This window comes from Mesoplodon mirus, assembly GCF_964341445.2.
Source record: "Mesoplodon mirus genome assembly, chromosome: 16".
Classification (NCBI taxonomy): Eukaryota; Metazoa; Chordata; class Mammalia; order Artiodactyla; family Ziphiidae; genus Mesoplodon; species Mesoplodon mirus.
The window spans coordinates 39,089,938-39,107,136 of NC_138992.1; positions in this window are offsets into that span (position 1 = coordinate 39,089,938).

Here is a 17,199-nt window from a genome sequence, read left to right on the forward strand (position 1 = left end):
GCAATATATCTTAATCATCTCAGCTTCCCCAGAACCTAGCAAAGTGCCTGGCATATAACAAATAATCAATAAGTGTTTGTTAAAGGGATAAATGAATGAATGAATGAGGTTTAAATACCTCTTGGTCTTCAGAGAGCCAGGTAGAAAAAGCTGAAATCAAACTCATTTTACCACATTGAGCTTCTTTAGATAAAGAGTACTGGGAGAGAGAGAGGCTCAAATTCTTAATGACAAGATTTTCTGGCAGATTTATTTTATTCCATCTTCTTATTTCTGTGTCTAACAGCATTTGGGTCAGTATATATCACATAGTAGATGCTTAATAAATGTTTGATGAATGAATAGAAGATCCAAGAGATTTCATTTTCAGCCACAAGATCTTGGTGGCATCCACGGGGAAGGTGACCCCCAGAGTCTACAGCCTGGATAGACAGGGACAGTCAGGGCCGGATAATTCCTAGGAGATGTAATGGGAGCTGCTACCCTGATTACCCCAACACCAGTAGAGGCATTAGCCATTCTGAGGCCCAATGCATGGAGGAAGGATCCCGGGGCGAGCATCTCTACTCCCTCAAGCCATCCTACTCCCAGCAGTCCAGTCTCTTCCTCAGAACACACATAGTGAGTACAATACTTTGAGTGAGATTAATACTCTTTCTCTTTTACTTTTAAGTATTTATGATCAGCTTCCTAGTCAATATAAAGTAAGATTATTGCAAAGTAAAAATAAAGGGAAAATTATTATTGGATTTTTGATACTTAAAATAGGATTTGCAGCAAGACAACAGCTGAAATCAGGGGTTAAGGAGCTAGTCTTTTCCAGATTACTCTGGTACTCATGTAATATATCAAGCTAGTCCTGGTGAAACACATTATATGGTTTTATGTAATGTAGAGAAGAAAGGGGCTTCAAGGAAAAGTTTGCCCATTCAGAGCTAAGGAACTGTGGAGGGCAATGAATTCAGACAGGTAATGTCTCCTCTCTGGGTCCTCAGAACCTCATGGGGTGCGGAGGGCCAGTGGGCAGACTGAGAGCACAGTAAGAGCACAAGGACTTTTGTTTTGGATGAAGACAACTGACCCTGAAACTATATAGAGGGTCTTACAGATTCAGAGTGTGGAGCGAGAAATTTAGGTTGATGAAGGGACTGGCTTACAGGTCTGAGCTTTGCCTGTTTTCATCTGGCATGGATGCTCCTTTGCAAAGCCACAGACCTCCTGTAGGCTGCTGGGATGACTGAGATGAGCCTGTAGCGTCAGGACCAGGGTTGACAGCCAGGGCCAGAAGTGGCAGAAATGGCAGAGACTCAAAGGGCCTTCATCAACAGGAGTGGAGTGGGCAGTGAGGGTAAGTCTTCAGGGAGGGGCCCCAGACTCTGAGCAAGCCAAGCAGAAATAGACCACAAGTACTTCAGCCACAGATGTCAGCTGCAGCAGCCAGCTGTGGACGCCGGCCATGGGGCGGTGCCAAGCATTCCTCAGCAGACACGAGGCACTTCACACTCCAGGCACAAGTGCAGATCCAGGGGTTCCCCTCCCCAGGTGCCATGGGCTGTAGGATCCGGAGAGAGCAGCAGGAGAGAGAGATGAGGGCTCTGAAGAGCTGAGTAGAGAAACAAGTGAATCTCAAGATTCTGTGTAAATGATTGGGCAGAACTAACCTGAAGACTAAATTGGACTAAATGGAGTTGTGTTCTTGCTACTTAAGCTCATGAAGAAAGTCAGGTCAGAAATAAGAAAGTAACTAATTTGGGGACTCCACTACTCACCAACAATTTTGATCTTTAGCAGCTTAGTCATGGGGCTCAGGAAGAACCTGGTTTGCCAGGTAAAGTGAGAAGTGATTCCATTCAACATCATGCCAGGAGGGTTTCCAGGGGCTTGCGACACAGGCATTGAGGGGCTATTAGGTGTCTGCCACCTCCTTTCTTGCCTCTGAGCTTTCTCTATCCCCTCTTAACCCCCTCCCCAAACCTCTTTTCTTCCATCTCTTGACCTTCTCTTTGAAGAGAGAACATGCACGCAGATGGGCAAGCTGAATCAGAACGGTGCTTTTGGAGGCTTAGAAGGAGAACTGAAGCTGAACTACGTGAGTCCTCAGGAAGCACCTCTCTGACAGAGTTATAGATGCCTCCAAAGACCCTTACAAAGATATTAATCATTGAGCATATATTTCCGCTTTGGAGCCCAGGGAGAAATAGAAAAGAGAAAAAGAAAAGCTCTTTAGAGGACGTTTAGCTGATGCATATGTTAGTGAATGAAGAAACCCTCAAAAAGTTTAGCAAGTGGAACATTCCTGATGCAGTACGTTAACTTGAGTAACCTAATAAAATAACAGCCATAAGGAAAAAAACAAGTCATGCTCCCCAGAGACTATCTATAGTCATAGAAAGAAGATGTGAACTTTAAGTAAATAACTAATTAGAATGATCCAAATTGTTGTTTTGACTAATAGTGGGGTCTCTATATGGAAATATGAACTGTCTTTGCTTTGAGGGTTTTCACACAAAATAATCCTGCTCCAGCGAAACTTCTGAGTGTTGAGTAAGTGACAAAGTCTTGGAAAGTAAGAAAGGGGATTGAAACCAAGCAATTTTGGGGTCCATCTGTACGACAGAGACAAGGAGATCCTGTTCTCTCTGGCCTCTTTTTATTGGTGTGAACTTTTATCTCTCAAATATTAAGTTTAAATCAAATTCAGTTTGATGTAGTTTTGAGCCATGCAAGGGTGTGAGGATGGAGAGCCTTGCATTGAACAGATCTCACTCCTTAGAGAGTACTTTTTGTACTTCATAATCCATTCGTCAGTGATAGGACAGAAGTAGCATTAATTGGGTTCCTACTATACGTCAGGCACTAGAGTAATTATTCTTTACATCTATCTTATTTCATTTAATCCTCACCACAATTCTAGGGCTGGAAAGATGTCTCCATTTTACAGATAAAGGATCATTTTGTCCAGCCCTTGCGTGAATTCCTGAGTTACCAGCATAAATGCTTCTCCTTTCTTCTAATCCTCCAGGTAGAGAAACCCCACGATCTGTCAGCATTGTCCACTTCAGCAATAGTCCCCTGAAGATGTAGAACATATATTCCCACCTGCAATTCAAGTCTTCTTTAGGCCCCTGGCTCTTTAGTACTTAAACCGCTTGTCCTGTGCACAGCAGCACATGGGCTTTCTGGGACCCAGATTAGATTGTATTAGAAAGGGGGCAGTCAAAGGACAGGAGAGACACTGAGTAGATTTCAGGGCATTGAACCTTGTTGTATAATTCTGAAACACAACTTATGTTCTTCTTATTACAGAAGTACCATATGCCCCTTATTTTAAAAAGAAAAATATTGTATAGTATATGATGAAAGTGAGATTGCCCTGAAATTCCGCCTTCAAGGGATTGCCAGCAACCCTTGGCCTTTAATGAAGAGCTGGCTAGAGAGGAAGCATGGCTCCATCCTTGGTCTCTGCCATGGCAAGATAAAAATAGGACTTTGGTCAGTTTGAAATAGTGAAAAGAACACATCAGTTTGGGAGTCAGACAAACCTGGGCTTGAGTCTCAGGTTTGATCTTGGACAAGTTACTTCAATTCTCTGACTCTCAGCTTCCTCGATGTTAAATGGGTGATGATAGCACTAATTCATAAAGCTTGGAGAGGCTTAAATAGTATATATGTAAAGTTCTCAGCAAGGTGCATGGCACAAAGCAGGCATTTAATAATTTCATTCAATAGAATATCACAGACATGCCAGATACCAGGGTCCTTCTGTCTACAAAACATTACCAGTTGCTGAGACAATTCCCCAACATCTACTTTTTTTCCCCACTGAGTTAATGGCTACACTTCAGGCATAAAATTTAGAGAATAAGCTCTTGGTAAAAGTTTGTTGATTTTTTTTTTTTTTTTTTTTTTTTTGCAGTACGCGGGCCTCTCACTGTTGTGACCTCTCCCGTTGCGGAGCACAGGCTCCCGACGCGCAGGCTCAGCAGCCATGGCTCACGGGCCCAGCCGCTCCTCAGCATGTGGGATCCTCCCAGACCAGGGCATGAACCCGCGTCCCCTGCATCGGCAGGCAGACTCTCAACCACTGCGCCACCAGGGAAGCCCAAAAGTTTGTTGATTTTTAACACAAGGTGTCTATAGGAATTTTCTTCTGTTTATGTGTTCTTTGTTGCATGATTGAAGCTACTGTTAATAAAGTGAACACTCTAGAATTATTAATAACTATAAGATATCATTTTCAGGCTCTCAAAATAAGTTCTACTTCTGTAGTGACAGCTGCCCAACCCCACTTTTGATACATTGATAAACTGGAACCTTGGAGTTGCCCTCTTTAGTCCTTGAGGGGAGGGGGTGATGCAATGTGAGAGCCATGGTGTGAGGAAGGTGTTTCTTCCTAATGAATGCCCAGCCATCCCACTTGGTTTGGTTGAAAAGAGAGACTCCAAGTCTCAGCCTCTGTGACTGCCAAGATCCTGTCACTCTTAATGTGCTCATGTCTAGCTGTGGACCCACGATGCCTCTTGAAACAAATTATTCTGCAACGATTGATCATGTCCCACTCCCATAACTACGTTTGAGAGTTGGACAGAAATACTACCTGACAGATGATCTACACTGGGTCCAGAAGACTTAAAGTGCAACTTATCCCAACCCGCTTGCCAGTGTGAGACGTGCACCGGGACCAACCGAACAACTGTGTCAGTGGTAATATGGCTGAAGCGCTGAAACACTCACTGCTTCCTGCCAGCCGATGACCTCAGGACTTGAGAGCAGTTATGTGTCTGGACTATTCTTCCTCAGATCCCTTGTGTCCCCATCAAACAAGCAAACAAGTTTGTTCATTGTCTGTCTCCATCTAGCTGGAATATAAGCTCCAAAAGGGCAGGGCATTTGGTCTGTTTTTTTTATTGCTGTAGGTCCAGCTCATAGATGTGTGCCCGTTATGTAACAGGGACTCAATTTCCATTTGTTGAACAGATGAATGAAAGGAGAATCCAACAGTGATGTCTTGCCTTAGTTTTTCTCAAGAAAAGAGAGGTCCTGATAGAAATAAGCAGATAGGAAATATGTTGGCTATGGGAATTTGTTTATTGAACCATGAGATACTTCAGGATACCTGTCTTATCATTATAACAGGTGATTATTCTGAGGTGTAGATGCAGTGCAGTAAATTTGATGTCCCTTTCAGCTTATAAGATAAGAAGAAAAATATGCTCATTTTTAAATTGACTTTTACTATTCCTACTTGCTAAAGGTTTTGAAATGGCCACAAGGATAATTTTAATAAGAATTGAACTTCAGTAGTGGACCTGTCAAAAGAAACATGGTTTATGTCATAGAATTTCAATGTGAGTTTATTGTTTGCATTTCAAAACAGAGGAGTGATTTGGGGAGGTTCTAGAAATATTTTGCCCTCTGATGAAGTCTGAGGATCAAAAATGAAAAATAATCTTTCTTCATTTCTTAAAAAGGACTTATTTCATGTTGAATCTAGCAATGGCTGACTCCAACCATGCCAAACACCTGTTACTTTTCCTCCCAGAACTTGTCTTCACATGGCTTATGTTCCAATTGTTGCTATTTGATGTGAGTTTACATGTTTAATTATTTAACATCATCTCTTCTGGTTAATTTGTAAGCAGGGATTTTCATCAGTTTTGTTCATGCTGCTTCCCCAGCACTTAGAATAGTGCCTGGAATGTGGTAAGTGCTTAATAGATACCGTCAAATAAACAAATTAAATAAATGTACATTGCAGATCCCAATATCTGTGCAAACATATCTTGGAGAGGAAGTGAGGTCAATAACATGAGCACCCAGGACATTCATTGTAGAAGGAGATGTGGACTTGGGAGTGGGATCAATCCAGATACAGTCTTTTCTAGGTGTTTTGCCACCAGGCATTGAATCTCCCTCAGCTTGGTTTTGAGTCTTGCAAAATGGGAATAACTATAGCCACTTAATGAAAGAGTTAAAGAGATTACATGAGAAGAGGATATAAATGTGCTTTGCAAAAGCTGCCAAGACTTACAGAAGTATCAGATTTCATTATATGTGGGTACACATGTCTGTTGATGGAATGAGTGATTTGGTTGCACTAATCTGTTACTTAGTTCCACCACTTTGCCAAAGAGGCTACTAATGGATGCTCAGTTGTCATAGCAGGTGCATAAAGGGAGATGCCTTTCCTCTGAAATACCAGGGATTGGAGGCTCATCAGAACTGCCTGAGGAGCTTTTTTAAATTGTATATCCTTAGGTGTGGTAAGCTGTATTGCTTGTTCACATTCATTTGTCTCCCTGACCACCCTCAGGCTGCCATATATACCATGTTTTCCTGTAGGTGATGTTTCGTTTTCGTCCCACGAACACTGGGCATGGCCATAGATTTGCCTTAGTCAATGAATTATAAGTGAGTGTGATACCTGCCACACCAATGTAGAAATGTGTTGGCATGGTCTGGCTTGGCAACCCCTCTAGCTTCTGCCCTCAGTTATGAGAAAGGCACGCCCTAGTTAGAGGATACTCCTTCAGCCTGGTTTCTGGAATGGGAATACACATGCTTCTTGGTCAAGCCCAGGCATGCCCAACAGAACTGAACCGACTCACAGATCCTCATGAAACGTGAGCACAAATGCTCCTGTGAGCCACTGAGATGTCAAAGTGGACTGTTACCTTAGTGCAAGCTGACTGGTAAACCAGGAACCACTCCAAGGCCCCTGAGGTCCATGCTCTGAGGCTCAGGAATCTGTGTTTTTTAAAACCTGATAATCAAGCAGGTTTGGGAACAAGTCTCCTAGATTATCTATACCCCATCCCTCCTTCCTCCCACCTGCCCATAGGAACAGGGTTTGACTAATGCTTCTACCATTCCTATAACTCAGCTGGTAGCATTCTTTGTTGTCAGGCCAGACAGAAGAGAAAAGAATGCCCCTCCACTTTGGGGGTTGTGATAGAATATGAAGTTGCAGAAACTGAATCTCAAATTAACTCAGAGATTTCAAGGTCACCTGGCCTCCCCTCCCCAGCTCTTTGCTGGGAAAGTGATAGAATAATTTATTACTACAAAAGCAAGATATCTATGGAATGACATACTCTATTACGGGCCACGTGGTTTGGATTTTTGTGTGGTCATTATTCTTGTTTCTAACAATCCCTAATAAGTGTGCCTGCATTAGCTACTAAATTATTATTGGCTAACCAGTGCCCAGCAGTTCTGCTTGATGATGAGGTCTCGAGACACCTATAAGAGGCAAGAGGATGCTGTCAGTCATCACTGGTAGAGATCAAGCCTGTGGTTCTAAGGAAGACTTTTCATTTTATTTACTAACATCTCAGCATTACAGCTAGAGCCTTCATGTCTGGATTATGAAAAACAATGACCCTTTTATTTTCTGACCACTTGTAATTAGGTCATATGAAAGGTCATGGGCGAGATTAAAATCACTTTATTTTACACAAGTAAAATAAAATTTCTTAAAAATTGTTGGACAATCTCATAATCATGGTTATCTCTTAATAAAGTTTAGACAAGACTCCATGGAGAACCAGGTCTTTAACAAATAGTGCTTCTTCTTTCAACGTCAGTGACAGTCCAATAAGGATGCCACACTTGGTTTGATCATTTTTTTCTTGGGAACAATGGGGTAGGGTGATGTTTTAATTATCATATTTACAACATTAAAATTGAACTTGAGTTTTGTTCCTACTCTGGCCTTGTATAAGGGATAACTGTTCTCTTCATGTTGTGAAACCAAAATACCCATAGCTTCCAGTTATAGTCAATAGGATAGAAAAAGCTATTTTATGTACTCAACTACGCTCAAGAGGACTTTTTTAAATGCATGTTATTACAGAGCTTCGGATTAATCACTTGTAATCCCCTGAGTCTTTCTTTCACTCCATAGGTATCTGGTAGATCCAAAGACACAATCACTCATGACAAGCAATAAATATACAGCAGGATTCTAGTACATTTATTTCATCAGCACAAGAAACTTGGGAATATTCCATATTCAGATACATTGAAATAGAGATGTTCAGAACCAAAGCTATGTAAACCCTTGAAGATGAAGGTCTACATTCCTTTGAGTGTAGCTTTCCTCAGCTCCTGTCCCCCTTGATTCATATCAAGTATGGAATTGATAAATATCCAATTACTCCTTGAAGAGGAGACTTAGCAATCAGCATTTATATTGGCTTCAAATATTCTTTTAAAAGGCAAGTGTGATTATCTTAAATATTACTCAGATAGTAAGACATCAATTACCTGAAACCCTCCAGGAGGGAGTCCAGGATGGTCTGGCTGATGATGGAGTATGTTTGTTTATGGTCTCTGCTGTTGATGTTGGAACACGAGGAGCAGGGGACAGAGTTGAGTGTGTCATTTCTTGGAATAAGACCTGGGTATGAGTTTATTTGCCTGGTATTTGCCATTTCTTCTAAAATTGAAGACCAAAAATTCTTGGTAATTAAAATTTCTGGGTATTTAGATTCTGAATATTCTATTTTACAAAGGCATGTGTCTCTTTTTCTTAGTTATGGAGATGTTTGAAAATCTGTTGAAAGCTGTAGACATCCTCCTCCCCAGAAATCCAAATTTCAGAGAGTTCACCTGGGGTTAATGGAGTCCTGGGTAAGAACGCATGAGACAATGAATACAGCATGAGACTCGTGCTCTAATTTCTCCCTCATTTCTAGCTGTGTGGTCTTAGGCAAATCACTTAAGTTCTCTGAGAGTTAGTTTCCTTTTAGATTTTAAACCATAAAGCGATATATAAATTTTAGCAAGTTTTCTTATAATTGTAGGAAATGTAAATTTTACTGAAGCCCCCTCCCCAAAATGTTGTTCTCTTTCTCTTTTAATCATTAAGATTAAATTGAGCCCAAAGAAAATCTCTTTCTACCAATTGCGTGTGACCTTAATGTCAGTAACTGGTGTCCTTCCTTTAATGTCTTGTAATATTAAATTTTAAATTAATTGTTACACATTAAAATAGGGCAAAAGATAGAGCTAAAGCAACATGTGTATATTTACAAGTAAATATCTGAAAACCTTTTTGCCTGGAAAATTGCACTGCAAACAAGGGAGATGTACTCAGCTTAATATTAACAGCCAGCAGTTTTTGAGCACTTTATGTATGCCAAACACTTGCTAAGGCCTTTGCATAAGTATTTCCGATTATTTCAAACAACCCTATGAGGTAGGTTCTTCTTTTGTGTATGTCCTTTTATCTCCTCCATGTGTTTCTTGTGTGTGTGTGTGTGTTTTGAGATATTGCATGCACTAAAATGCACAGATCTTAAGTGTACAGTTTACTGGTTAAAAGAATGCACCCATGAAATCAACACAATCAAAATAGAGAGCTTTGGCATCACCTTAGAAATTTCCTTCCTGTCCCCATTAGCTTATTTCCCTCCCCCTCCAAGAGACAACCATTTTTCTCTGATTTCTTATGCCATTGCTTAGTTTGCCCTATTCTTGAACTTCATAAAAATGGAATTGTATAGTAGGTGCTCTTCTGTGTCTGGCTTCTTTCACTCAGCCATTGGGATCCATGTTGTTGCTGATCTCAGTAGTTAATTCCTTTTTATTGCTGAATAGTATGCCATTGTATGGATATACCACAATTTGTTGCCATGCTCCTGTTGAATATTTGGGTTGGTTCCATTTGGGGGCAATCATGAATAAAGCTGGTATGAAATTTCTTGTACAAAAATTTCTGTAGACATACGTTTTCATTTCCTTTGAGTAAATATGTAGGAATGGAAATACAGTTCTAACTGTTCCCTGTGTTTTAAAGCTTCTCCTGTGTCTCAGATGGCATTTGCCAAAAGATGTTCTTTTTATCCTTGTAGACACTGAGATGTGAATGCTAGCTAGAACAGGCCCCTAAACTTGTATTTTAAAACCCTGGGGCTACAGGAGAGGACGGCTTCACAGGTGAATTCTATCAAACATTTAGAGAAGAGCTAACACCTATCCTTCTCAAACTCTTCCAAAATATAGCAGAGGGAGGAACACTCCCAAACTCATTCTACGAGGCCACCATCACCCTGATACCAAAAGCAGACAAAGATGTCAAAAAAAAAAAGAAAACTACAGACCAATATCACTGATGAACAGAGATGCAAAAATCCTCAACAAAATACTAGCAAACAGAGTCAAACAGCACATTAAAAGGATCCTATACCATGATCAAGTGGGGTTTATCCCAGGAATGCAAGGATTCTTCAATATATGCAAATCAATCAATGTGATACACCATATTAACAAATTAAAGGAGAAAAGCCATACGATCATCTCAATAGATGCAGAGAAAGCAGAGAAACCTTTTGACAAAATTCAACACCGATTTATGATAAAAACCCTCCAGAAAGTAGGCATAGTGGGAACTTACCTCAACATAATGAAGGCCATATATAACAAACACACAGCCAACATCATCCTCAATGGTGAAAAACTGAAACAATTTCCACTAAGATCAGGAACAAGACAAGGTTGCCCACTCTCACCACTATTATCTGACATAGTTTTGGAAGTTTTAGCCACAGCAATCAGAGAAGAAAAAGAAATAAAATGAATCCAAATCAGAAAAGAAGAAGTAAAGCTGTCAGTGTTTGCAGATGACATGATAATATACATAGAGCACCATAAAGATGCTACCAGAAAACTACTAGAACTAATCAGTGAATTTGGTAAAGTAGCAGGATACAAAATTAATGCCCAGAAACCTCTTACATTCCTATACACTAATGATGAAAAATCTGAAAGTGAAATTAAGAAAACACTCCCATTTACCATTGCAACAAAAAGAATAAAACACCTAGGAATAAACCTACCTAAGGAGACAAAAGACCTATATGCAGAAAATTATAAGACACTGATGAAAGAAATTAAAGATAATACAAAGAGATGGAGAGATATACCATGTCCTTGGATTGGAAGAATCAACATTGTGAAAATGACTCTACTACCCAAAGCAATATACAGGTTCAATGCAATCCCTATCAAACTACCAATTGTATTTTTCACAGAACTAGAACAAAAAATTTCACAATTTGTATGGAAACACAAAAGACCCCAAATAGTCAGAACAATCTTGAGAACGAAAAACACAGCTGGAGGAATCAGGCTCCTGGACTTCAGAATATACTACAAAGCTACAGTAATCAAGACAGTATGGTACTGGCACAAAAACAGAAAGATAGATCAATGGAACAGGATAGAAAGCCCAGAGATAAACCCACACACATATGGTTACCTTATCTTTGATAAAAAAGACAAGAATATACAATGGAGAAAAGACACCCTCTTCAATAAGTGGTGCTGGGAAAACTGGACAGCTACATTTAAAAGAATGAAATTAGAACACTCCCTAACACCATACACAAAAATAAACTCAAAATCGATTAGAGACCTAAATGTAAGGTCAGATACTATCAAACTCTTAGAGGAAAACATAGGCAGAACACTCTATGGCATAAATCACAGCAAGATCCTTGTTGACCCAGCACCTAGAGAAATGGAAATAAAAACAAAAATAAACAAATGGGACCTAATGAAACTTCAAAGCTTTTGCACAGCAAAGGAAACCATAAACAAGACGAAAAGACAGCCCTCAGAATGGGAGAAAATATTTGCAAATGAAGCAACTGACAAAGGATTAATCTCCAAAATTTACAAGCAGCACATGCAGCTCAATATCAAAAAAACAAACAACCCAATCCAAAAATGGGCAGAAGACCTAAATAGACATTTCTCCAAAGAAGATATACAGATTGTCAACAAACACATAAAAGAATGCTCAACATCATTAATCATTAGAGAAATGCAAATCAAAACTACAATGAGATGTCATCTCACATCAGTCAGAATGGCCATCATTTAAAAATCTACAAACAATAAATGCTGGAGAGGGTGTGGAGAAAAGGGAACCCTCATACACTGTTGTTGGGAATGTAAATTGATACAGCCACTATGGAGAACAGTATGGAGGTTCCTTAAAAAATTAAAAATAAAACTACCATATTACCCAGCAATCCCACTACTGGGCATATACCCTGAGAAAACCATGATTCAAAAAGAGTCATGTACCACAGTGTTCATTGCAGCTCTCTTTACAATAGCCAGGACATGGAAGCAACCTAATTGTCCATCAGCAGATGAATGGATAAAGAAGATGTGGCACATATCTACAATGCAATATTACTCAGCCATAAAAAGAAATGAAATTGAGTTATTTGTAGTGAGTTGGATGGGCCTAGAGTCTGTCATACAGAGTGAAGTAAGTCAGAAAGAGAAAAACAAATACTGTACACTAACACATATATATGGAATCTAAAAAACAAAAAAAGATGATGAAGTACCTAGGGGCAAGATGGGAATAAAGCACAGACATACTAGAGAATGGACTTGAGGACACGTGGAGGTGGAAGGGTAAGCTGGGACAAAGTGAGAGTCAGGTAGTGTATATATGGACATATAAACATTACCAAATATAAAATAGATAGCTAGTGGGAAGCAGTCTCATAGCACAGGGAGATCAGCTCAGTGCTTTGTGACCATCTAGAAGGGTGGGCTAGGGAGGATGGGAGGGAGGGAGATGCAAGAGGGAAGAGATATGGGGATACATGTATATGTATAATTGATTCACTTTGTTATAAAGCAGAAACTAATACACCACTGTAAAGCAATTATACTCCAATAAACATGTTAAAAAAAACAAAAAAACAAAAAAACTCTGGGGCTAGATGCTTTGCATTTCAGAATTCTTCAAATTTTTGAAAGAAAAAAATTATATATAGGTATATATAAGCAGTCCCCCAGCAGGGTGTGGACCAGCACCCTGAATCAAACACATTAATATTTCTATGAAAAAAATACTATTCTTCATGCCGAGTGGGGTAAATAAAAATCTATATTAACCTGTCAATTGGGTTTTAGTTTTGCCACCAAATAAGTTTATGGTAAATTAATAAAAAAAAAACATTTTTTCATAGAGTTGTTTTGAACAGCTCTTCTGAAATATAATTCACATCCATACCATTCACTCATTCAATGGTTTTTGGTATATTAAATTATTATTTTTTTAAAATTGTAGTATAAAATATAACAAATGTTTTACCCACTTTAACCTTTTCTAAGTGTACAATTCAGGGACATACATTTCCAATGTTATACAACTATCATCACTATCTATTTCCAAAACCTTTTCATCATCCCAAACAGAAATATTGTAACCATGAAGCAATTATTCCCCATTCCTCTGTCCCCCAGCCTCTGGTAACTTCCACTCTACTTTCTACTTCTATAAGTTTGCCTATTCTAGGGAGCTCATATGAATGGGATCATACAATACTTGTTCTTTTTGTGTATGGCTCACTTCACCTAGCATAATGTTTTCAAGGTTGTCCCACGTTGTAGCATTTATCAGAACTTCATTATGTATATATCTTGCTTTGTTTATCCACTCATCCACTGATGGACATTTGGGTTTTTCACCTTTTGGCTATTGTGAATAATGCTGTTATGAACGTTCATTACAAGTATTTGTTTGAACATTTTTTTTCAACTTTTCAGGGTACATACCTTGGAGTGGAAATGCAAGATTGTATGGTAATTGTATGTTTAACTTTTTAAATTAATTGTATGTTTCTATGTAATTCTATGGTTTTGAGGAATTGCAAATCTGTTTTCCACAGGGACTGAACCATTTTACATTTCCCAGCAGCAATGTATGGAAGTTCTAAAGTGTGTATCCTCACCAATACTTGTTACTTTGTTGTTGTTGGTGGTGGTGGTATTGTTATTGCCATCCTAGAATATGTGAAGTGGAATCTCACTGTGGTTTTGATATACATTTCCCTAATGGTGACTAATACTTTTTGCCAATTTTATATCTTCTTTCAGGAAATGCCTATTCACGGCCTTTGCTCATTTTTAAATTGTGTTGTTTGCATTTTTGTTGTTGAGTTGTAAAACCTCTTTATTCTGGGTACTATAGAATATGTGATTATCATATATGTGATTTGCAAATATTTTCTCCCATTCTGTAGGTTATCTTTTCACTTTCTTGATTATGTTTTGGTAACACAAACGTCTCAAATTTTGATGAAGTCTAATTTATTTTTTCTTGTTGCTCATGCTTTTGGTGTCATATCTAAGAATCCACTGCCAAATACTAGAGCATAATATTTACCCCTATGTTTTCTACTAAGAGTTGTATGGTTTTAGGTATTGTATTTATGTTGTTGATCCATTTTGAATTAATTTTTGTATATGATGTAAGGGAAGTGGTCCAGCTTCATTCTTTTGGATGTGGCAATCCAGAGGAAATTCAACCCTTTGTTGAAGAGACTATTCTTTACTCATTGAGTGGGCTTGGCACTCTTGTCAAAAATCAATTGGCCATAGATGTATGGGTTTATTTCTGGACTCTCAATTCTATTCCATTGGTCCATATATCTATCCTTATATCAGTACTACAGTTTTTTGTTTTGTTTGTTTTGTTTGTTTTTTACTTTAAATTTGTCATAAGTTTTAAAATTGAGAAGTATAAATCTTCTATCATTGTTCTTTTTTTAGAAGATTGTCTTGGCTATTTGGAGCCCCTTACAATTTCATATGAATTTGGATTGTGTTGACTCTGTAGAGTGCTTTGGACATTATTGCTATTTTAATAATATTAAATCTTCTTATCCATGAAGATAGGATGTCTTTGCATTTACCTAGGTCTTATTTACTTTCTTTTGTCAATATTTTATAACTTTTAAGAAAATTTTATTGGAGTATACTTGCTTTACAATGTTGTGTTAGCTTCTACAGTACAGCAAAGTGAATCAGCTATATGTAAACATATATCCCCACTTTTTTGGATTTCCCTCCCATTTAGGTCACCACAGAGCACCAAATAGAGTTCCCTGTGCTATACAGTAGGTTCTCATTAGTTATCTATTTATACATAGTGTCAGTAGAGTTTATATGTCAATCCCAATATGTCAATATTTTATAATTTTGAGTGTATACGTTTTTCACCTCCTTGGTTAAATTTATTGCCAGATATTTTATTCTTTTCAATGCTGCTGTAAATGGAATTGTTTTCTTAATATTCTTTTCACATTGTTCTTTGTTGATGTATAGAAACACTATTGATTTTTTAAGTGTTTCTCTAGTACCCTGAAATTTTGTTGAATTCATTTTTTAGCTCTAGAAGCTTTCTTATGCTTTCTTTGTGCTTTTTAATATATAGGATCATGTCATCTGCAAATAGAGATAATTTAACTTCTTTCCAATTTAAAAACTTTTAATTTCTTTTCCTTATCTAATTACTCTGGCTAGAACTTCCAGTACAATGTTGAATAATAGTAGTGAAAGCAGGCATCCTGATCTTAAAAGGAAAATTCTTCAGTCTGTCACCATTGAGTATGATGATAGCTGTGGCTTTTTCATAAATGCCCAGTATACTGTTTAGGAAGTTCCCTTCTATTTTTAGGTTTCTGAGAGTTTTTATCATGGGAGAGTGCTGGAATTTTGTCAAATGCTTTTCTGCATTAAGTGAGATAATCATGTAAGTTTTTTTTTCCCTCTGTTCTACTAATGCAATGTGTTTCATTTACTTATTTTAATATTGAACCAATCTTGCTTTCCTGGAATAAATCCCACTTGGTCATGGCCTATAATCCTTTTCATGTGCTATTAGGTTTGGTTTGCTAGTATTTTGTTGAGGAGACAGTTTTAAATTCAATTTATTTTTTTGTTTGTTTTAGAACTGAGAATAAGGAATTGTGGAATTTGGTAAGGTTACTAAACAGTTAACAAAAAGGAAGCTGATCAATGGAACCACATCAACATGAATGGAGATCCCCAACAGTGTGTTCCTGTGTCCCAGGGTTCTGCCTGGCTCTCTTCAACATTTTATCAGGTGGCATGAAGGTGAAGAAGAACTCTTATGGTTGAGAGAGCTGAGAAGGAGATCTAATATTTGAGAGAGCAAAATAAAGAGTCTGGCAGCCTAGAATCAGGCCAAACTAACAGGATGCATTTAAAATACGGGATCAATATTCTGGGTTCAATAAAATGGTTGGGGAAGGTAGGATGGGAGATTGCTGGATTAACAGACCTTCCTATAAAGAGAGCTGGGATTTACATGACTGAAAACTTGACATGAACTGAGCATTTTGCTGACAGTGTCCTGTCCACAGTGTATATGTGCACATGTGTGTTATGTGTGGGGCTTGCTTAGTCCTGCTCTTGGCTTTGCAGGCCTGTCCACATCTGGAACATTTATTGCCTTCAGTTCTGGGTGCCAATTATTAAGTGACAAACTGGAGCCCATCCAGCGGAGAGTGACCAGGACTAAGAAAGGACTCAAAATCATGTCAAACCAGAGAGTGTTGAAGGAACCAGGGCTATTTAGCCTGGGAGAGAGAAGATTAAGTGGGGGATTTGAGAGTAGTTTTCAAATCACATCATGTGAAAGGAGAAATAGACTTGTTCTGTGTATTTCCAAAGTGGAGGAAAAGACCTAGTGGTAGAGTTAAAAGAAGTGAGAGGTCAGCCTTCTACAGGGAAACATTTCCAATAGTCAAGTCTTAAAAATCTGCGGGTTGGACACAATATGGGTATCAGAAAGAGTGTTTTAACATCTTAGCTCCCCACCCCCAATTCTGGGGAATTGTTTTCCATTCCCTCAAGTTTATCATTGAAACACACTGAAAGTTACCCCTTACCCAGTTCAAGGGAATGAGTCCTTTCCCTGGGAATTTGGGACTTAGGAGTGTAGAGGATTCAGGCTAGCTGTAGCAGAAACTTTCAGAGGTAAAACTAGAGAAGAGTTTCCCACCCAGAGGAGAAGTATAGCAAGAAAGAAAAAAGTAAAACTAACACTCAGAGGTGTGAGAAAGAGGAGGAGAGAAAAGGAGAGGGGAGGAGAAAAAATAAAAGTAACACTCAGAGATGTGAGAAAGAGGAGGAGAGAAAAGGAGAGAGGAGAAGGAAGTGAGACAGAGGGAAAACAAAGAGAAGTGTTTGAGTCCTGTGTTCCAGAAAGTCCTGAGGTTCACTCTATATTTATCCTCCCATGACTCAGTCACTCAATTCTTTCTTGGATTTTGTGAAATACCCTATTATCATTCCAAAGGGATGATCTCTTACTTAAATTGGAATTTGTTTTTTGTCACTTTCAGTTCAGAGGATCCT